The sequence below is a fragment of the Pristiophorus japonicus genome, chromosome 10, assembly GCF_044704955.1.
Source record: "Pristiophorus japonicus isolate sPriJap1 chromosome 10, sPriJap1.hap1, whole genome shotgun sequence".
Classification (NCBI taxonomy): domain Eukaryota; kingdom Metazoa; phylum Chordata; class Chondrichthyes; family Pristiophoridae; genus Pristiophorus; species Pristiophorus japonicus.
In genome coordinates this window covers 193,020,355-193,042,908 of record NC_091986.1, presented here as the reverse complement: position 1 = coordinate 193,042,908, position 22,554 = coordinate 193,020,355, and the positions used below count along the sequence as shown (strand labels likewise).

General features: G+C 46.2%; 1 long non-coding RNA gene across 1 annotated transcript in view; it reads right to left on the bottom strand.

Moving 5' to 3' along the window:
- Window positions 1-243: 243 nt before the first annotated feature.
- The window catches only part of LOC139274888 (uncharacterized), an 82,734-nt gene continuing 60,423 nt past the window's right edge, over window positions 244-22,554 (bottom strand). The window contains exons 2-3 of the long non-coding RNA XR_011595635.1: window positions 8,106-8,219; window positions 244-320 (exon numbers count right to left, since the gene is read on the bottom strand). This is a non-coding gene — a long non-coding RNA (uncharacterized lncRNA). The remainder of the gene's footprint in view (window positions 321-8,105; window positions 8,220-22,554) is intronic.

Sequence of the window (22,554 nt, the reverse complement as noted above, 5' to 3'; positions counted from 1 at the left end):
GGGCTGGCTCAGGAAAGATTCTGGGATATCACCAGGAGCATTAATTAATTGTGCTGCTTATCATCGTTCAAATGATTCACAAACTGTAAAACGTGCAATATATTGTTTAGCTGCCTCACTTCACCTCCACTATAAACCATCTTATACATGTCTTGGTAGAATACCAGAACACAGATCTAACAATAAGATTGTCTTTACCTTTATTACATTTCCGGCATCACCGGTACGTGTGAAGATATCTTCTCGCCAGATTCTCTCTACCTCTCCTGCACTGTTCTGCATAAAGTAACTGTGGTCCCCACAGTCATAGGCAACAACTCCTAAGAAATAAATTTGTCATTCAGCCTAAAGTCATTCACACCAAGCAACGGTAATATCACAGTACAGTCGGTGGATGTTACTTACCAACAACACTTCTACCCAGTCTTGATGCTTTTCAATATATATGTCTAACGAAGTTGCTTTTGTTTTATTATTTTTCTATTATATCAAGCAGATGTTCATAATTACCACTAAAAATGAAGTATAATTGAAATCACCAAAAATCTGTTAGTAACCATTGCAATCAAAATGTTAAAGTTACTGGCTGGAGATACTTAAATCAGTTAGTGTGAAATATTCCTTCGATCAAAATGATATGCTAACGGTGTAAAGGTCAAACTGAAAATGAGAAATGTCAAGGGTTGGATTTTCTTTGGGCTTGTGCCTCTATTAGCTCCCCAGAGGGGTGGTAATGCGTCTGAAATGCTTTCCACCCGGGCGGCGATCTTCCAGCGTCTCACTGGGACATTTGGTGTTGGTTTTGCGATGTCGCTGAGCAGTACTGCCCAGGGGCGTCGAGCCGGTGTGCAACGCCCCCGTTATCAGAGGCTCAGAGACATGGACATGGACACACCTCAAATCATTGGAGAAATACCACCAATTATATCTCCGCAAGATCCTGCAAATCCCCTGGGAGGACAGACGCACCAACGTTAGTGTCCTCGATCAGGCCAACATCCCCAGCATCGAAGCACTGACCACACTCAACCAGCTCCGTTGGGTGGGCCATATAGTTCGCATGCCGGACACAAGACTCCCAAAGCAAACACTCTACTCGGAACTCCTACACGGCAAGCGAGCCTCAGGTGGGCAAAGGAAATGTTTTAAGGACACCCTCAAAGCCTCCTTGATAAAGTGCAACATCCCCACCGGTACCTGGGAGTCCCTGGCCAAAGACCGCCCTAAGTGGAGGAAGCGCATCCGGGAGGGCGGTGAGCACCTCGAGTCTCGTCGCCGAGAGCATGCAGAAAACAAGCAACGGAAGGAGCGTATGGCAAACCAGACTCCCCACCCACCCTTTCCTTCAACGATTGTCTGTCCCACCTGCGACAGAGACTGTAATTCCCATATTGGACTGTTCAGTCACCTGAGAACTCACTTTTAGAGTGGAAGCAAGTCTTCCTCGATTTTGAGAGCCTGCCTATGATGATGATGATGATGGAGCTGAGCCCATGATCAGATCAGCCATGATCTTATTGAATGGTGGAGCAGGCTCGAGGGGTCAAATGGCCTACTCCTGCTCCTATTTCTTATGTTCTTACCTCGAAATTTATTTTGCGCTGACCCAGTAGCACCCCACCTGAAAAAGCAGGCGATCAGAGCTGTCCCGCGGCAGTGAGGGAAGGAATGACTGCATGAGGCAAGTGTGATTGTTTTTTTTGTTTTATTTATGTGATTTATATTTATGTGGGGTTAGCATGGTATAGGGAATGTTTTTTGAGTTTTTTGTGGCGATTACATTTTTTCCAGGGAAGCCTCTCTTCGGGCGCTCCGAGGCTGGCTTTTTAGCAACGGATTTTCAGTTGCTCAGCCGACCTAGCGCCTGAAGTGAAGTGTGGAACACCTCCCTTAGCGCTACGCTCCACTTTCAGGGCCCAGCTGCTGAACTTGATGGCTGCAGACACAAGCCATTTCCCGCCACCATTATCGCCTGAAAAAGCCTCCAACCGAAAATCTAGCATCTACATGAAGTGTTATAAAGCATATAAATGGCACAAAAAAACTCCCGCTGCAAGGTTTGAACTGTGACTGCTATTTGAGGGCTTCAATGTCAGTGTGTTTTATTATGAGCTGAAAGTATTGCCTAGATTTTCTGCTTTTGTGCAGTGTAAACCCAAATGGCTATTGGTTGTTTTTTTAGACAGAATCAAAATGGAGGCATGGGGGTCATTTTAATCACAAACATGGCTGGGTTTGGGTCAGGTGGGGAGATAAAATGTTAAAAATTTCAAACCAGAACCCAACCTGTTTTGAACCCGCCCACTTCTGGTTTTGACGGTGATCTGGTGGCTAACCCACTCTATAGAGGCAGCTTGCTCAGTGAAAGCTTTTCAGGAGGCTGCGTGTCTCCATTTTACAGGGTTTCCGCTTTTAGCTCAAGTTGGTCGGGTTTCCTGAGCTTCGAGAGCGTCTCTCATAAACCCAGATCTGTTGGCATAAGACCTTGAAGGGTTGTAAAATTCGTGGGAAAACCCCCCCAGTGTTTGGACTCATTGGAAAGGAAATTTAATTTGGAACTATCTATCAGAAAGTTTGAGATCCTAAAGTGCACATGGAAGAAACTACGAACTTTAATCGAATTCAGGATTTTACAAGGCAGGTTGGGTCTGTGTGGGCAGGGCTAAGAACTAAAAGGAACTATCCTTTAAAAAATCTAGTTTGCATATTGAAGCTGTCTGGGATATTGAAGCTAAAGCAAATTGTCTGGAGAATTGTGGATACTCGAAAACCCTTCTCTCCAGGAGACATTAACGTAGCAACAATTAACCCAGAGATAGCTAGCCATCATCCTGATCTGGAAAACCATTCCAGCACATACATAATAACAATCCAGCCTGCATGAAAAACCCAAGCACAGACAGACACTGCAAATACCAGAGCTAATATTTCCATCAAGAAAACAGATTTAAAAGATAGACACATCCGAGACAGGTTAAGATTTAATGGGCCCGCCAAAATATGACAAAGAAATATCAAGGCGCCAAAATTAAACAAAGACTCAGGGCTGATGTGGCGCGAAGATTAGAACAGCTCCAAAGGTATAACTGGGCCCTGCTTCAACAAAGGGTATGTGATGCCATACCATTCTTAACAGAAGGTATGCACACAGCAGCATAGCATCATAGAGCATCAAGAAGGGAGAAAGATCACCGCAGCAGTTTTAACTAGCTTCTCTAGTCTCGATGTCCTGAAATTGGAAAAGGAAGGAAGAACATCACCATCGCGGCAGCAACTGACCACAGACAACTTGGATCACCAAAAACACCGCAATTGACCAACTTCAAAAACAAACTCCGCAAGGAAGAAACCGAAGAATCGAAAGTTTCCACTCTACAACCTAGGCCTGGCTACCAACAGGTGAAAACTTTACCTCAAGAGACTTTGAACCTATTTCTAATGAAAGAAAGTGGGTACTTACCCCATAAGTTCAAAACATGCCCTACCGCATCAGCAGACACCACCCAACTGAAGATTGCGCAGTAAGAAGTCTTCTACGATGTTTGGGGTACGGCAGGCAGCACCTACAGAATCCAGCGAACCCCGAAATCGCGAACCACCGCCAACCACCAGTAAAGAATCAGTGAGCATAGTCCCTGTTTGCCCTGGAGTTTAACCACGTCAGTGTTAGGCATTGGGAGGTAGGAGATGTATTATTCACTGTACCCCCTTTGAATGTGTGATATACATAGAAACATAGAAAATAGGTGCAGGAGCAGGCCATTCAGCCCTTCTAGCCTGCACCGCCATTCAATGAGTTCATGGCTGAACATGAAACTTCAGTACCCACTTCCTGCTTTCACGCCATACCCCTTGATCCCCCGAGTAGTAAGGACTTCATCTAACTCCCTTTTGAATATATTTAGTGAATTGGCCTCAACTACTTTCTGTGGTAGAGAATTCCACAGGTTCACCACTCTCTGGGTGAAGAAGTTTCTCCTTATCTCGGTCCTAAATGGCTTACCCCTTATCCTTAGACTGTGACCCCTGGTTCTGGACTTCCCCAACATTGGGAACATTCTTCCTGCATCCAACCTGTCCAAACCCGTCAGAATTTTAAACGTTTCTATGAGTTCCCCTCTCGCTCTTCTGAACTCCAGTGAATACAAGCCCAGTTGATCCAGTCTTTCTTGATAGGTCAGTCCCACCATCCCGGGAATCAGTCTGGTGAATCTTCGCTGCACTCCCTCAATAGCAAGAATGTCCTTCCTCAAGTTAGGAGACCAAAACTGTACACAATACTCCAGGTGTGGCCTCACCAAGGCCCTGTACAACTGTAGCAACACCTCCCTGCCCCTGTACTCAAATCCCCTCGCTATGAAGGCCAACATGCCATTTGCTTTCTTAACCGCCTGCTGTACCTGCATGCCAACCTTCAATGACTGATGTACCATGACACCCAGGTCTCGTTGCACCTTCCCTTTTCCTAATCTGTCACCATTCAGATAATAGTCTGTCTCTCTGTTTTTACCACCAAAGTGGATAACCTCACATTTATCCACATTATACTTCATCTGCCACGCATTTGCCCACTCACCTAACCTATCCAAGTCACTCTGTAGCCTCATAGCATCCTCCTCGTAGCTCACACTGCCACCCAACTTAGTCTTTACTTGAGTGATTATAAGTTTGACATTGTATTTTCTTGCCTTTAATAAAACTGAAGTTCTTTTGCACCAAACCAGTTGTCTCTTGCACTTTATCACATCCCCCAAATAAACTAGAGTCTAGAACCCAGGGAGTGGGAGCGATTCGAACCGCTCAGAAGATCAGAGGCGAACCTGACCCCACACACCACCCCCTACAACCTCATTTTCAAATATATATTTCCTGGCAAAGTTGCTGCCACATTACTGAAATCTGTCCTGATGCTGACCTCGTAACATAAGAAATAGGAGCAGGAGTAGGCCATTTGGCCCCTTGAGTCTGCTCTGCCATTTAATAAGATCATGGCTGATCTGATCATGGACTCAGCTCCACTTCCCTGCCCGCTTCCCATAACCTTTTATTCCCTTAACGCTCAAAAATCTGTCTATCTCCACCTTAAATATATTCAATGACCCAGCCTCCACAGCTCTCTGAGGCAGAGAATTCCATAGATTTACAACCCTCAGAGAGAGAAAATTCCTTCTCATCTCAGTTTTAAATGGACAGCCCCTTATTCTGAGGCTATGCCCCCTAGTTTTAGTTTCCCCTATGAGTGGAAATATCCTCTCTGCATCCACTTTGTCGAGTCCCCTCATTACCTTACATGTTTTGTAAGATCACCTCTCATTCTTCTGAATTCCAATGAGTATAGGCCCAACCTACTCAACTGTGAGAGCACTTGGGCGCCAGTGACCATAATTCAGTCAGATTCAAGTTGGTTATGGATAAGGACAAGAATAGGCCTGGAATAAAAGTTCCAAATTGGGGAAAAGCTAATATTGCTAAGTTAAGGAGTGATTTGGCCATGGTGGACTGGAAACAGCTACTAGTGGGTAAATCAATGTCGGAACAGTGAGAGGTATTTAAGGAAGAGATCCAGAAGGCTCAGGCCAAACATGTGCCCTTAAAGAAAAAGGCTGGGAAAAATAATTCTGGAGCCCCTTGGATGTCTAGGGACTTACAGGGGAGAATTAAGAAAAAAAACGACGCTTATGTCTTATATCAATGGCTAAATACTATAGAATCTTTAGAGGAATATAGAAAGTTAAGAGGCAAAATTAAAAAGGATATTAAGAATGCTAAGAGAGAGCACAAGAAATTCTTGACCAGTAAAATTAAGGAAAACCCTAAGATGTTCTTTAAATATATTAAGAGTAAGAGGGTAACTAAAGAAAGGGCCTATTCGAGACCATGAGGGTAATCTTTGTGTGGAGGCGGAAGATGTTGGGAGGCTTCTTAACGAATACTTTGCACCTGTTTTCACAAAGGAAAGGTGCAATGCAGATACTGCTATCGAGGAAGAGTGTGATATTCTGGATGAAATAAATATTGAAAGAGGAAGTATTAAGGGGTTTAGCAGCTTTGAAAGTAGATAAGTCCCCAGGCCCAGATGAAATGCATCCCAGGCTGTTGAGTGAAGTAAAAGAGGAAATAGCAGAGGTCTTGACCATCATTTTCCAGTCCTCTTTGGATATGGGCATGGTGCCGGAGGATTGGAGGACAGCGAATGTAGTACCCTTGTTTAAGAAGGGAGAAAGGGATAGGCCGAGTAATTATAGGCCTATCAGCCTAACCTCAGTGGTGGGAAAATTATTGGAAAAAATCATGAAAGACAGGATAAATCTGCATTTGGAAAGGCAAGGATTAATTAGGGACAGACGGCACGGATTTGTTAAGGGAAGATCGCGTCTGACTAACCTGATTGAATTTTTTGCGGAGGTAACCAAGAGGGTCGATGAGGGTAGTGCGTACGATGTAGTATATATGGACTTTAGCAAAGCTTTTGATAAGGTCATACATGGTAGACTGGTCATGAAGGTTAAAGCCCATAGAATACAGGGCAAAGTGTCAAGTTGGATCCAAAATTGGTATAGAGATAGGAAGCAAAGGGTAATGATTGATGGATATTTTTGTGACTGGAAGGATGTTTCCAGTGGGGTTCCACAGGGCTCAGTATTGGGACCCTTGCTTTTTGTGGTTATATACCAACGATTTAGATTTGAATACAGGGAGTATGATTGAGAAGTTTGCAGATGACACTAAAATTGGCTGTGTGGTTAATAATGAAGAGGAAAGTCATGGGCTGCAGGAGGATATCAATCTACTGGTCAGGTGGGCAGAGCAGTGGCAAATGGAATTTAATTCAGAGAAGCGTGAGGTAATGCACTTTGGGAGGGCTAATAAGGAAAGGGTATACACATTAAGCAGTAGACCACTTAATAGTGTAGATGAACAAAGGGACCTTGGAGTGCTTGTCCACAGATCCCTGAAAGTAGCAGACTAGGTGGATAAAGTGGTTAAGAATGCATACGGAATGCTTGCCTTTATTGGCCGAGGCACAGAATATAAGAGCAGGGAGATTATGCTTAAATTGTGGAATACTTTGGTTAGGTCACAGTTGGAGTATTGCATGCAGTTCTAGTCGCTGTATTATAGGAAGGACGTGATTGCACTAGAGAGGGTGCAGAGGAGATTTACTAGAATGCTGCCTGGAATGGAGAATCTTAGTTATGAAGACAGATTGGATAGGCTGGGTTTGTTCTCATTGGAACAGAGGAGGTTGAGAGGAGACCTCATTGAGGTGTACAAAATATTGAGGGGCCTGGACATAGTGGATAGTAAGGGTCTATTTCCATTGGTGGAGGGGTCTATTATAAGGGGGCATCATTTTAAGGTGGTTGGTGGAAGGTTTATAGGGGATTTGAGGGGGGGGGCTTCTTTACGCAGAGGGTTGTGGGGATCTGGAACTCGCTGCCTGGAAGAGTAGTGGATGCAGAAACCCTCACCACTTTTAAGAGATGGTTGGATGGGCACTTAAAGTGCAGCAGACTGCAGGGTTACAGACCTAGAGCTGGTAATTGGGATTAGACTGGATGACCTTTTGTTGGATGGAGCAGATATAATGGTAAGTACTGCAGGGAATATAATATGGCCAGGGTGATTTCCTGGACTAGTTTCGATCGCCTGGATGGGTCGGAGAGGAATTTTCCCAGATTTTTCTCCCTAAATTGGCCTGGGTTTTTATCTGGGTTTTGTCTCTCCCAGAAGATCACGTGGCTCCAGTTGGGGTGGAGTGTAGAATGTTTTAGTATAAGAGGTGTTGCAGTTGTGGTCAGGTGGATTGGTTGGACTGGGAGCTCTTTGCCTTTCCGTCATTGTTCATAGGTTTATATGTAACCTTTAGGGCTGCTGACCAAGGGCTGTGTGTCTCTTTGTCGGCCGGCGCGGACACGATGAGCTGGAATGGCCTCCTTCTGCGCTGTAAATTTCTATGTTTCTATGTTTAACCTATCTTCATAAGTCAACCCTCTCATCTCCAGAATCAACCTAGTGAACCTTCTCTGAACAGTCTCCAATGCAGAAGCCTTAAAAGTCGCCTAAATATTATAAATTGTGAAGCATTTCTAGGCAGCTCTTACCAGTGTCATACCACCCTGCATGTGACCATCGAGCAAGCACATTCTGTCCAGGGATCAGTTTAGATAGGAGTAGTCTTGCAGAATTTATGTCGTCAGGTATAGAGATCCCACTGTCTGTAAAGCAATAACAAATTTCAGTCACATGCAACTTCTAATATCACCTACAAGTTTTGTCAAAGAAAGTTTTTCCAACATGTCTGTGATGTTCTACAGTTGTAAAATTAGATTAAGCTGTGGCTCAGTGGGTAGCACTCTTGCCTCTAAGCCAAAAGTTATGGGTTCAGGTCCCACTCCAGGGACTTGAGCACCAAAAACCTTGGTTGACACTCCTATGCAGTGCTGAGCGAGTGCTGCACTGTCGGGGATGCTGTCTTTTGGATAAGATGTTAAACTTCTGCTTCTTAGACGTCTGCTCTCTCAAGTGGACGTAATAGATCCCAGGCCACTATTTTGAAGAAGAGCAGAGGAATTATTCCCCTAAATCAACATAACAAAAACAGATTATCTGGTCATTGCTGTTTGTGAGAGTTTGCTGTGCGCAAATTGGCTGCCATGTTACCCACATTACAACAGTGACGACAATTCAAAAATACTTCATTGGCTGTAAAGCGCTTTGAGACGTCCGGTGGTTGTGAAAGGTGCTATAGAAATGCAAGTCTTCATTTCTTTCTTTTTAATAAACACAGAATGAAAAACAGAAATTGCAGGAAATTGATAGGAGGCCAATCAGCATCTGGAAGCAAAAGACAAGTTAACCATTTCAGTACAATTTTTCATTATAATTTTGCATTACCATCAACTCCTCATTAATTCATTTGGGAATGATGTCAAGAGGTTCTTCACAAAAAGTGATGAACACGTGGAATGGACATTTGGTGGGGAAATAGATCGAACCTCCATGGAAATATTTGAGAAACAGTGAAGGGACACTGTAGGTTCTTTCTGAATGGATGACCTCGGATGTCTTTTATATCTATAGCGATCTTATGGTCTTACAAGCGTTCTCACATTTAACTCATCAATACTTCAAATTTAAACAAAACAATTTTTTTAAATGGAAATGAGCTACTGATTTCCACAGGGAGAAAGGGAAAATCAGCAACCCATCCTGTAGAATTTGATTGTTGTTGACAGAGCCTGGTAAGAGGCTGTCTGCTCCATCTCTTGGCTGCAGAAGGAACATGGTGCGAGTAAGTCCTCAGAAAGGGGAAGAGGAGAATACCACAGGGAAGATGCAATCTTTGCCACTCAGACAATATGGCAAGAGGTCAAGTAGAAGGAGAATTAGCTGCACATGAATAGAATGCAATCCAAAAAGTTTAAATTCACAATAGGATGGAAGTCTAAAAAGAAATATACCTTGTCCCCTCCAAGTCACACGCCATCCTGACTTGGAAATATATCATTATTCCTTCATCGTCACTGGGTCAAAATCCTGGAACTCCCTCCCTAACAGCACTGTGGGAGTACCTTCACCACACGGACTGCAGCGGTTCAAGAAGGTGGCTCACCACCACCTCCTCAAGGGCAATTAGGGATGGGCAATAAATGCTGGCTTTGCCAGCACCACCCACATTCCATAAACGAATAAAAAAAATGTTATTCTGATTTGGTAGGATTTATCAGGATAATTTCTCATCATTAAATAATCAGATCTGAGATACCTCTCACGTATTTTTTTTTAAAACAATGTAATTCTTTCTCCAGTAGTAAACACTAAGGGCTGGACTTTGCCGGATCCCACCAGGAGACGGCGGGAAACCTGGAAGGGGGGGTTTCCCGGCACACTGTGGGGCTTTAACTCCACGGCATGCGTGCGATCATAAAGGGCAATTTCCCCGTCCAGAAGTCAGCCTGAGTGACAGACTGGCTTCCACTCATGCAGGGAACTCTGAGAAGGAGGCCACAGCAACAGGTAAGTGCTGGGTCCGGAATGATTGATGGGGGGGTGGGGGGGCGAGTCCAAGCCTGCGGTGAGGGTAGGAGGAGTTACGATCCTGGGGGGGGGGGGATGGGGAGTGCTCCAGGCCCCAGCCCAGGGGAAAGGGGGTTCGATCCGTGGGGAGGGTCGGATCCCCGAGACCGGGGATGGCCAGGCTGATGGTGGGGAAGCTTGCGGGGGGGGGGGGCACCGGGCCACAAGCATTGCTTCCCAAGGCTGAGGATGCCTCATTGCAGCTACCGGGAATCCCAAGCCCCGGGATCCATGGACAACTGAAATAGAGGCTTCAGGCCTCATTTTAATGGTCGAGAATATGTGGGCAGATGCTTCCTGCGGGCTGATGCTTCCGACCTGAAAAAGTTCTGCGAATTTACCTGGTGGATTCTGGAGGATCGGGGACTTGTGGTCCTGGGATTCTACACAAAGGCCTGTGTAGAGGCACCCGTAATCCAGTGACATAGGCGCTTCGCACATGTCCCTGGGATCACGTAGGCTGGCCCAACCAATCAAAGTGGGGGTATTCGCATTCATACATGTGGTGACTTCCGTATGTATGGAGTCACCATAAGTACGAATGGGGATTTTTTTTTTGACCACAAAAAACACATAAACAAGTAAACAAGTAATTGATTTCAAAATCAATTGAGAGATCGCAAGTTCCAGGTTTAGCCACACTTAATTTGACATAGAATATACAGCACACAAACAGGCCAATAAGCCCAAACTAGTCTGTGCTGGTGTTTATACTCCACATTTTCTATTTTGTGTTTCTTGCAGTCATTGCTTTATAGCATCTTTTTTTGCATTATCTGGAAACGCACTTTACTATGGAACTGTGTACTACCAGACAATGCATTTTGTAAGTGTGTTCTCTGGCCTAGATATTCGTCTTGAGCGCTGACATAAAACGGGTGGCATCGGATTGGTTGCCCGTTATACACAGCGCCTGATATTCCGTTCCATTGTAGTTAAGAATGTATAACGGGCAGCCCGCCTCTTTCGCATATCCGGTGGTTGTAAAATAGAATGATTGGAAAAATTAAAAGGAAAAATAAATATATTCACAGTAAAGCATTAGGCAAACCTTCATACTTGCTGACATGAGTGTGTTTGCACAACAAAAAACACAATGAAGTGAGCTTTTATCTAGTAATGTTAATACCTGCGAGAAAATCCATTCAAAACAAACAGTACGGCAGTAGATAATGATGCAGCAATTATTGTGCTTATGCTGTATTCCTTTACAGTACATACCATTCATTACAAACTGTAACTATGGTAACAGGCGTTGCTTACCATTTACAGGACGCTCAAGCAGTGCTGTGACTGCACAGTACAAACGGTTGATTTTTGTACTGTATTTGCATGTGCTAAACATACCTTCTCAATTAGCCATCTCAATTTCTCTGCTCCCCTCACTCACTCCAACCTACCTCCCTCTGAACTTGCAGCACTCCGCTCGCTCAGATCCAATCCCAACCTGCTGAGTGGCGCTGTTGTTGTTTGGCAATCTGACCTCCACATTACAGAGGCTGATCGCCAACTCTCTGACACCTCCTCCTACCACCCCCTGGACCATGGCCCCACTACTGAACATCAAGCCATCATTTTCCCAGACCGTCACTGACCTCATCTCTTCTGGAGATCTTCCCTCCACAGCCACCAACCTCATAGTTCCCCAGCTTCTACCTCCTTCCCAAGATCCACAAACAGGACTGCCCCAGTAGACCCATTGTTTCAGCCTGCTCTTGCCCCACAGAACTTATTTCTTCCTATTTCAATTCCATTTTTTCTCCCCTTTTCCAGTCTCTTCCCATCTACATCTGTAACTCTTCCGATGCTCTCTGCCACTGTAACAGTTTCCAGTTTCCCGGCCCCAACCGTCTCCTTTTCACCATGGACGTTCAATCCCTCTACACTTCCATCCCCCAGCAGGATGGCCTGAGGGCGCTCCGCTTCTTCCTCGAGCAGAGGCCCAGCCAGTCCCCATCCACCACCGCCCTCCTCCGCCTGACTGAACTTGTTCTCACATTGAACAATTTCTCCTTTGACTCCACTCACTTCCTCCAAATTAAAGGTGTTGCTATGGGAACCCGCATGGGTCCTAGCTATGCCTGTCTTTTCGTGGGATATGTGGAACATTCTTAGTTCCAGTCCTGCTCGGGTCCCCTCCCTCACCTCTTTTTCCGGTACATTGATGACTGTATCGGTGCCGTTTCCTGCTCTCGAACTGAACTAGTAAAAGTCATTCACTTTACATCCAATTTCCATCCTTCCCTCGCTTTCACATAGTCCACCTCCAACTTTTCCCCTCCCTTCCTCGACTTCTCTGTCTCCATTGCTGGGGATAGGCTATTGACAAACATTCACTACAAGCCCACTGACTCCCACAGCTACCTGGACTACACTTCCTCCCACCCCGCACCCTGTAAGGACTCCATTCCATTCTCCCCGTTTCTCCATCTCCATCTGCTCTGGTGATGCCACCTTCCATACTAGTGCCTCTGATATGTCTAACTTTTTCTTAAGCCATGGATTCACCTCTACCATGGTTAACATGGCCATCGACCGTATCCGTTCTATTCCCGCACTTCTGCACTCACCCCTTCTCCTCCCCCTCCAGAACCACGATAGGGTTCCCCTTCTCCTCACCTTTCACCCCTCCAGCCTCCACGCTCAACAGATCATCCTCCACCATTTCCGGCACCAACAATGTGATCCCATCACCAATCACATCTTCCCCTTCCCTCTCAGCATTCCGAAAGGACTGCTCCTTCTGCGACACCCTGGTCCACTCCTCTATCCACAGCACCCCTCCCCTTCCCATGGCACCTTTTCATGCAAGCGCCCTTTGACACCTGCCCTTTGACCTCCTCCCTTCCTGCTGTCCAGGGCCCAAAACACTCCTTCAAGGTGAAACAGCGATTTGCTTGTACTTCTTTCAATTTGGTATATATTTGCTGCTCACGATGTTGTCTCCTTTACATTGGGGAGACCAAACGCAGATTGGGTGACCGCTTTGCAGAACATCTCCATTCAGTCCGTAAGTGTGACCATGAACTTCCGGTCACCTATCACTTTAATTCTTTGCTCCACTCCCACTCTGATCTCTCCGCCGTCGGCCTCCCACACTGTTCCAATGAAACCCAATGCAAGCTCGAGCATCAGCACTTTACAGCCTTCTGGACTCAATGTCAAGTTCAACAATTTCAGACCATAACCTCTGCCCCTATGTTTTTCCTTTTTTCTTTTCTCGTTCCCACGGCAGCTGGTGATAATTCCGCCATTCACACCCCATCTAGACTCATCTTTTGTTTCTTAACTTGTTCCATTACCGTCTCATTTTTGCCCATCATCCCTTTTGTCTCTTAATCTCTCCTGCCTTCCATCCTATCACAGACCTTCCCTTTTGTTCTTTCCTCCCGTCCCCCTTTCAGTGCCTCTGCACTTCCTTAAGAGCCTGTTATATCTCAAACTTTTCCAGTTCTGACGAAGGGCCACAGACCTGAAACGTTAACTCTGTTTCTCTCCACAGATGCTCCCTGACCTGCTGAGATTTCCAGCATTTTCTGATTTTATTTCAGATTCCAGCATCTGCAGTATTTTGCTTTTGTGTCGTCATGATTACTTCCCATTTCAATTTTATTTCAGAAAATCAATCTTCAGACGTTAATGTTCCTTGGTTTAAGACAAAGCCATCTCTTAATTCACTCCACCTGTGGCAAGAGACGGCTTGAGCAGAGGATAGGTGGTAGTTGGTAGAGGATTGTGCACTTTGCTGTAATCAGCACTGTTGCTATCAATTGATTTTCTTCCATTAGGATATCATTCATCTTGGGCAAATTGTCTTTTATAAATACTCTGGGTTCAGGGCCATTTATTCCTCTGGCAATGTTCTTTCCATTCCCCACCGTCCCCAGACAAATAATAGCTATGCAATATCCAGTATTGGTCCTCATTACTCATGTTATCTGCCATTTATCTGTACCCATTTCCACTGATCTGGTTTAATAGACATCACAAAAGCTCTCTTCCCAAATGAATTGCCTCAGAAACCTTTTCAAATTCAATTCAAAATAGCCATGTGGCTATGATCATAAATTTCCCCAAGGCAAACCTCAATATTAATAAGTTCTGGGTGAGATGGTCACGAAGAGCAGAAAAAGAGTAAACGGGGCCTAACATTTCTCACTTTTCTAAAAATGGGAGAAAAACATGATAATGAAAATGCAGGAACACACAGCTTATCTAACCTGCTATTTGAGAGACTGCAATTTCATTAGTGCCAATATAAAACAACAACAACTTGTATTTATATAGCGACTTTAACGTAGTGAAATGTCCCAAGGCGCTTCACAGGAGTATTATGAGATTTAAAAAATTTGACACTGAGCCGCATAAGTAGAAATTAGCGCAGGTGATCAAAAAATTGGTATATTTTAAGGAGCATCTTGAAGTAGGAAAGAGAGGTAGAGGGGCGGAGAGGTTTAGGCAGCGAGTTCCAGAGCTTGGGGCCTAGGAAACCAATCATAGTGTGCCTGCAATAATGATCAACAGTAGTGAATGGAATTCACAACTGCTAAGAAAATGTTGGAACAGATGAGAAGTCAGCCTGTAAGATTTAACTGAGGCACGGAAGTTAAATTACCCCCGGTCTCATATCTGGAGCAGCAAAAAATAGCCCAGAGTTAGAATCTGATCTAAAAATTAGGCCAAAATATTTCTGCAAAATAGCAGCACAGGGTATGCATATATGAATGAAAGCAGCCATTCTTCCAAGATGTCTGCAAAAAGGGTGTATTGATACACATAAATAATAGCAAGGATGTTGCAAACAAAAAGTGTTAGCAGTGAAAATAGTTGCCCTGCTGTTACAGACAAAGCGCTGCGGGAATGAATTGCTATTTCTTTAACAAAAATGTAGACATGAGTGAAAGGTGGTGCAACAGCAGAATGAAGTGCTAATTGATTATTTGTCCATGCGTAGTGCTGAGCTGGGGATTTGTACCTCTCCAAAATTGGATGAATGAACATCAACAAAAAATGAGTGGGAAAAGGGCAAGTTAAGCTCGTATTAAAGACCAATCATGGAAAACGCAGGCAGTATTCCGCAGCTGCAGAGGTCAATCAAATGGTGGGTAAGACTTGGCACTGATGGGCTCAGTGAAGGGAATCATTTCAAAGTATCAACACAGCAGTGAGAAAAGCTGATGAGGTTTCTTCCTCCTGACATGTACAGCCCCTTTCAGGAATATATCTGTGAAAACTACGAGCGCACACACATTTAAATCAACAAAAACTTGTCAGCTTGTCCGATCACGGTGTTAGAAATCTGTCAAGGAACCAGGCATCATGTTGCACAATGGTTAAGTAAATTGCCAACAGAGGTAATTAAAAATTCTGTTGGAGTTTGAATAACAGGATTGTTGTGTCCCATGAGTTGGAGCAGCTGGTATAAGACGTGGCTCCTCATTATACTATGACTTGAATGCACATGTCTTTTTTACTTATATCAATACCAGACCATCACATTGAACCTTGCAATCCAAAATTGTGAATCAGAGATTTAATTTTGGAATGAGTTCATAAATTCCTCTTCACAGACCAAGGATTTGAGCACTGCACAAGGGTAGATAAAGTATAGACAGACACAAAAAATTCTTATGTATGTTTTAGAAATACACTTGTTAAATCAGGAAAAGCCAATGGCCCTGAAGTTACTCACATTTTGTAAAACCCAAACACCAATATTATAAGAACATAGGAACAGGAATAGCCTTTTCAGCCCGTTGCGCCCATTCCGCCATTCAATTAGATCATGGCAGATCTGTATCTTAACTCCATTTACCTGCCTAAGTTCCATAACCCTTAATACCCTTACCTAGCAAAAATCTACCAATTTCACGAATGATGGTTGCCTGTTCTTGTGCAACAAAATGCCCACGGGGCAGAGGTGACCCTTCTCTCAAAGTAGCTTGGTCCTGGGAGGGGCCTGCTGCAGGCTGCATCTCTTGAGCTTCTGCCTGGGCAGCCTAGTATCGCCTCCGATGTGCCACTTGCTTGGTGCTCTGAGGGGCTAGGCAGAATGCCTGGCTTGAGCTGCTGTCGTGAGGAACAGTAGCCTCATATAGGTTGACCCCAGGTGTTGCAAATATACTGGACCCAAGATCTGTGTCCCCACTGATCAATGAGATGTCTGGTCTAATGGTAGCTGTCAGATCCTGAAAACACTGAGAGATAATGACCTGTATCCCAGTGCCTAGTGTCGTCGTTTGGAGCATGGGCAGGAGCATCGACTGGGCCCTGGTAAAGCAGAGGAGCATGGAAGGTAGTGGCGGAATTGCACCAAGTGACCGGGGCGGAGGAGTGATGAGGGATCATGGCTGAGATTTGATGGGTGATCGTGGTGGAGGTGCGCCGAATATTTGTGGCGGAGGAGCAGCAAGAGATCATGGCGGAGGTGTGGCGAATTAGGGTACGGGGCCCAGAAGAGCCGAGGGCCCAGGGGTAGCACGGGCCAGCCCACACTGCAATATGTACGCGCACTAGGTCCGTGTAGCAGAGCAAGTCTTCAGTCGTCCTGGTTAACCCTTGCCACTGGATGAAGGGCTAGCTCCGTCAAGCCCATGTGGTGGCTGATGTGCAACGGTCACCACACGTTAAAAAAATCCACGCACAGGCATCTTCCACCCCTTCAATTGGAGTTCAGAACTGGAACAGCGGGTCCTTCATTGAAACATCTGTGAACTCATGTGGAAGCAAGTCATCCTCGTTCAAGGGACCGCCTATGATGATGATGATGAGTGTCTGAAAGCGAGTATGTGGGCTTCTGTCTAACCTGTACCCACAGCCATCAGGGCTGTTCTGCAGCTCCATGGAGGAGGACGCACCAACTGGTCATGGGCCACTTCTCAGGAGGAAGACTGCTGCATTATCCAGTGATACTGCCACATGTTCCACTGATGCCTGCAAGAAGGAAAATCCTTCCTAGTTGTTACTGAAAATGACTGTGGTAGACTCCAGAATCACACCACTCAGTTGCAGTCCAAACAATTCAGTGAAGGTATGCTCCCCTCTCCCCTTCCACACCCCAGCAGCCTCCATCCACTAGCGTAACCCTGTTTTAAAAATTCATTCTCAGGATGTGTGCGTCGCTGTCAAGACCGGCATTTATTGCCCATCCCTTCTTGCCGAATGGTTTTCTGGGCCACTTCAGAGGGCAGTCAAGAGCAATGTTTCCTGTAAGCTGTGCGGCTGTGCAGCGCTCCAGAGATCCCACGCAGCTGGCTTTTGAATGCGTAACTCGAGCGCGCGCGGTATATTGAATGGCCCGTGCAGCCACTTAAAAGGGCCACGCAGCGCCAAAACAATTACAGGAATCATTGGTGTGGAATTAGGGCATCACATAGAGACCAGACCAGGTAAGGGCGGCAGGCTTTCTTCCCTGAAGTGCATCAGTGAAGCAGCTGGGCTTTTACAACAATCTTGATACCTTTGACCTCCTGTGAGCAACACAATAGTAACTTTGCCACTGTACTATAAGAAAAGGCACAATGAAATATGTCAGTTACATAGGCCATATCTCCGTAGTCACAGCAGCAATTTGTAGCTGGCAGTGAAAGCATACACCCTTTCCCTGCCAGTAAACTTTAAGGGGTAGAAATTGCCCCCTGCCCAAAACGGGGCGCTCCCACCCCGTTTCAATTGTTTTTACCGCATCTGCGGTTCAGGTCGCCTCGAGCGACATTCGGCTCTTTGTTTTTCTTTCTCCCTGATCCGGAACTCGATGGGGGCGGTGACTATACCTGAGGCGGGAAGGTGAGGTGGGGGTGGAGCGGAGTGACCGCCACGATGACATCATCATGGCGCCGCGTCACCACGGCTCTCACCTTCACTTAAAGGGGAGAGCCTCCGCGATTATAAAACTTCAGGCCACTGGGCCATCAGAGGTGGTTTCGGCCGGGCCAGCGGCCGGGCACCCAAGAGGGAGTGCCAGGCTGCCTGTTGGCGGCCCGGCCAAACCTGGGGGCGTAGTTGTTGGCCTGACATGGCAGTCAGCCGACAAAAAAAACATGGCTGCAGCGGCAGTGCATCCGCCCCTTTAAGTGAAGCCGCACCTTCGCTGCAGAAGGCCACAGCCTCACTGGACCCACTGGGAAAAAGGTTGTTTTGCCACCGCCGTGCGGGCCAAAGATTTTCAGTGGAATTTCACTGTTGGGTGGGGGGAGGGGGGATAGACCGGCGGTGTGCACGGTGATGATGCACTTAACACAGATCAGCAGCAGCGGAACGGTGGTGGTGGTGGTGGGGGGGGGGGGTGGGGTCTGGGCACCACCAGGAAATCTCGCAAGGGCAATTGGGCTATCAGCAGCCATTCCACAAAAAGTCGGCGGGCGCACCACTCCGTAGCACGGCCACTGATTTGCAGTTGTAACAGGCTTTAAGGAAAGAGGAAATTTCGGCCCCTTAATAAATGTATTTACAGTGTGGGAAGTAGGATACGCATTCACAAAACATTTAAATAAGCTGCTACATGTTCATAATGTCGAAGTAGCCCAAACAACGGGCAACATAAGAAATTTTAAAGCTAGGATTGATTTCGATGGAGTTGAGTAGAAGTGATGTGAGAAGATTACCCCGAAATGGCCTCAGGAAGCCCCATTCTGGAGTTCTACTGTCACTTTTGCAGCTTTATGAAGCAAAAACCACGTTACAGTGATACACAAGTCATCATCATCATAGGCAGTCCCTTGAAATCGAGGAAGACTTGCTTCCACTCCAACAATCAGTTCTTAATCCATGAGGGCCCTGACGTTCCAGGTCCCGAACTTCATATTGAAGGGCGTGAGATCTTTTAATGTGGGGTGGCCATTGCACACCGGCTACCACACGGGCTTAGCTAAGCAAGGGTCCAGTGGCAAGGGGGTCCAAGACGACTGGAGACCAGGCACTGCTGTATGAGCCCAGTTGCCGACGGCGAGATGTGGGCAGTAAGCTCGGTGCTGAGTAGCGCCCTTCGGTGAGATGGTAGATGATCCGAGGCTTGGCTGGGGGCGGGCATTGGGTCCATTTTGCGGGGTGGAGGTCAGGGTGGAGTGAAAGAAGGGAGAGGTCAGGGTGTTCAGAGTGGAGGGAGGAGAAGTCAGGGTGTTCAGAGTGGAGGGAGGAGAGGTCAGGGTGTTCAGAGTGGAGGGAGGAGAAGTCAGGGTGTTCAGAGTGGAGGGAGGAGAAGTCAGGGTGTTCAGAGTGGAGGGAGGAGAGGTCAGGGTGTTCAGAGTGGAGGGAGGAGAAGTCAGGGTGTTCAGAGTGGAGGGAGGAGAGGTCAGGGTGTTCAGAGTGGAGGGAGGAGAGGTCATGGTGTTCAGAGTGGAGGGAGGAGAGGTCAGGGTGTTCAGAGTGGAAGGAGGAGAGGTCAGGGTGTTCAGAGTGGAAGGAGGAGAGGTCAGGGTGTTGAGAGTGGAGGGAGGAGAGGTCAGGGTGTTCAGAGTGGAGGGAGGAGAGGTCAGGGTATTCAGAGTGGAGGGAGGAGAGGTCAGGGTGTTCAGAGTGGAAGGAGGAGAGGTCAGGGTGTTCAGAGTGGAGGGAGGAGAGGTCAGGGTGTTCAGAGTGGAAGGAGGAGAGGTCAGGGTGTTCAGAGTGGAAGGAGGAGAGGTCAGGGTGTTCAAAGTGGAGGGAGGAGAGGTCAGGGTGTTCAGAGTGGAGGGAGGAGAGGTCAGGGTATTCAGAGTGGAGGGAGGAGAGGTCAGGGTGTTCAGAGTGGAAGGAGGAGAGGTCAGGGTGTTCAGAGTGGAGGGAGGATACACAAGTGACAGTATAACGCCATCCTCAGGGCGTGTCATATTTATCAATACATCAAATAGCTTCAAATACATCCAGAACAGCAGCTTATGTTTTGTAATTCCATCCCTAAACCTCTACCTCTCTGTCCTCCTTTAAGACACTCCTTGAAACCTGCGTCTTTGACCAAGGTTTTGATCGCCTGTCTGAATAGCTTGTTATGTGGCTCGGTGTCTAATTTTGTTTGATAACGCTCCTGTGAAGCACCTTGGGAAGTTTTACTATGTTAAAGGTGCTGTATAAATGCAAGTTGTTGTTATTTTCACTGCTATCACCTTTGGTAGTATACTATCTGAATAAGCTGCAGAAAGATGTTGCCAGGTGTCCGGGATCAGCGGCTTCAATGCAGCTGCTGTTAATCTCTTGATGTAATTTGCAAAGCTGAATAAAAACAGGTCAGAGAGCTGGCAGTGGGAGACAAGAATCTCACCTGAGTGAGGCCTCACCTGGAATATTGTGTTCAGTTTTGGTCTCCTAATCTGAAGAAGGACGTTCTTGCTATTGAGGGAGTGCAGCGAAGGTTCACCAGACTGATTCCCGGGATGGCAGGACTGACATATGAGGAGAGACTGAATCGACTGGGCCTGTATTCACTGGAGTTTAGAAGAATGAGAGGGGATCTCATAGAAACGTATAAAATACTGATGGGACTGGACAGGTTAGATGCAGGAAGAATGTTCCTGATGTTGGGGAAGTCCAGAACCAGAGGACACAGTCTAAGGATGAGGGGTAAGCCATTTAGGGCGGAGATGAGGAGAAGCTTCCTCACTCAAAGTGTTGTGAACCTGTGGAATTCTCTACCGCAGAGAGTTGTTGAGGCCAGTTTGTTAGATATATTCAAGAGGGAGTTAGATATGGCCCTTTCGGCTAAGGGGATCAAGGGGTATGGAGAGAAAGCAGGAAAGGGATACTGAGGGAATGATCAGCCATGATTTTATTGAATGGTGGTGCCGGCTCAAAGGGCCAAATGGCCTACTCCTGCACCTATTTTCTATGTTTCTATAACAACGCATAGAAGGTAGATGGGGACTTGGGGGAATGCACCACTGTCTCATGGAATTTGTTTGATTACCCATCATAAACTTGAGCTCATCCAAATCTCTGCTACCCGTATCCTAACTTGCACCAAGTCCCATTCACTCTGCACCCTGTGCTCGCTGATCTACATTGGCTCCCCATCTGGCAACACCCTCCATGGCCTCGTGCTCCTCAATCTCTGTGACCTCCTCTGGCCCTACAAGTATGACGAACATGTATCACTGTAAATAATTAATGACAATCATTTTCATCTTTCACATTATTTAACATTTAAACGCAAACTCCTTGAAGGTGCTCTTAAGTTTAAAACAGATACGCAGTCTCACTGGTTGGCTGCTTTTGTAGGTGAAATCCACCCTGATTACAGATAGTCAGAAAATGCTGCAGATTTAAACAGGTTTCTTCCGCAGTTTATGTACAACACTACAACAGAAATTAAATATTGTTTCAGTTTTCTTTATCCTGAGGGCTCCTTTGCTGTGCAGCAGGAAGAGAGCAGAGACATGACTTGAATGAAGGCCTTTGCTCACATAGCTTTTGAGTTGAGGATGCACAGCAGTGACTTATAAATATTCATTTCCTCCCTCCTTGTGGTCTCCTCTCAAAAAGACTTGCATTTATATAGCGCCTTTCGTGACTACCGGACATCCCAAAGTGATTTACAGCAAATGAAGTACTTTTTGAAGTGTAGGAAACGTGGTTGCCCATTTGTGCACAGCAAGTGCCCACAAACAGCAATGTGTTGTTGATTGAGGGATAAATATTGGCCAGGACACCCGGGATAACTCCCCTACTCTACTTCAAAATAGTGCCGTGGGATCTTTTACGCACACCTGAGAGAGCAGACGGGGCCTCGGTTTCACGTCTCATCCGAAAGACGGCACCTTTGACAGTGCAGCACTCCTTCCGCACTGCAGTGGAGTGTCAGCCGAGATTTTTGTGCTCAAGACCCTGGAGTGGGACTTGAACCCACAACCTTCTGACACAGAGGCGAGGATATTACCCAACTGAGCTACAGCTGACACTTGAGTCATTTACATGGCCTTCAGATTTGAGCCGATAGAGTGGGTGTCGGTACTTTATTTGACCACTGGTGGAAGCACAGTGGAGAATTATCCTATATTCCTGCAATAACTCTACGCCCGTGCTTTCCACTGGAAGAATTATTGGATGACCATTAGAAGTGAAGCCCAGAATGATTTGTCGCACTTGCTAGCCCAGCACACTAGTCAATTTTAATGTTGTTGTCCAAGCTTACTCAGCAATGGCCGAGAATCGAACCTGGGACTTTCTTGGTATGCCTGTCTCAGTTCCACATTCAGCAATGCATTCATTACCTGAGCCATTTGCCATACCATTATATTCTTGCTGTAGTACTCTTACTTGTTGTCCACAGAATCATTTGTCCCCTTATATATTACCATTATTAATTTAACCCAACCCCTTCATTAGCTCATCAGATTTTGGGGGAAGTTTTAACTCTCCCGCTCTGCAGGAACGGAAGAGCAGTTTAAACTCCATCTCCCGCTCCAGTCCCACCAATTGCCGAGGCACTGGTTTTTGGATTAGGCAGACGCAGGACGGATCCTTTGACATAAATGCCAATTGGGGTCCTCTGACATCGGTAGGACT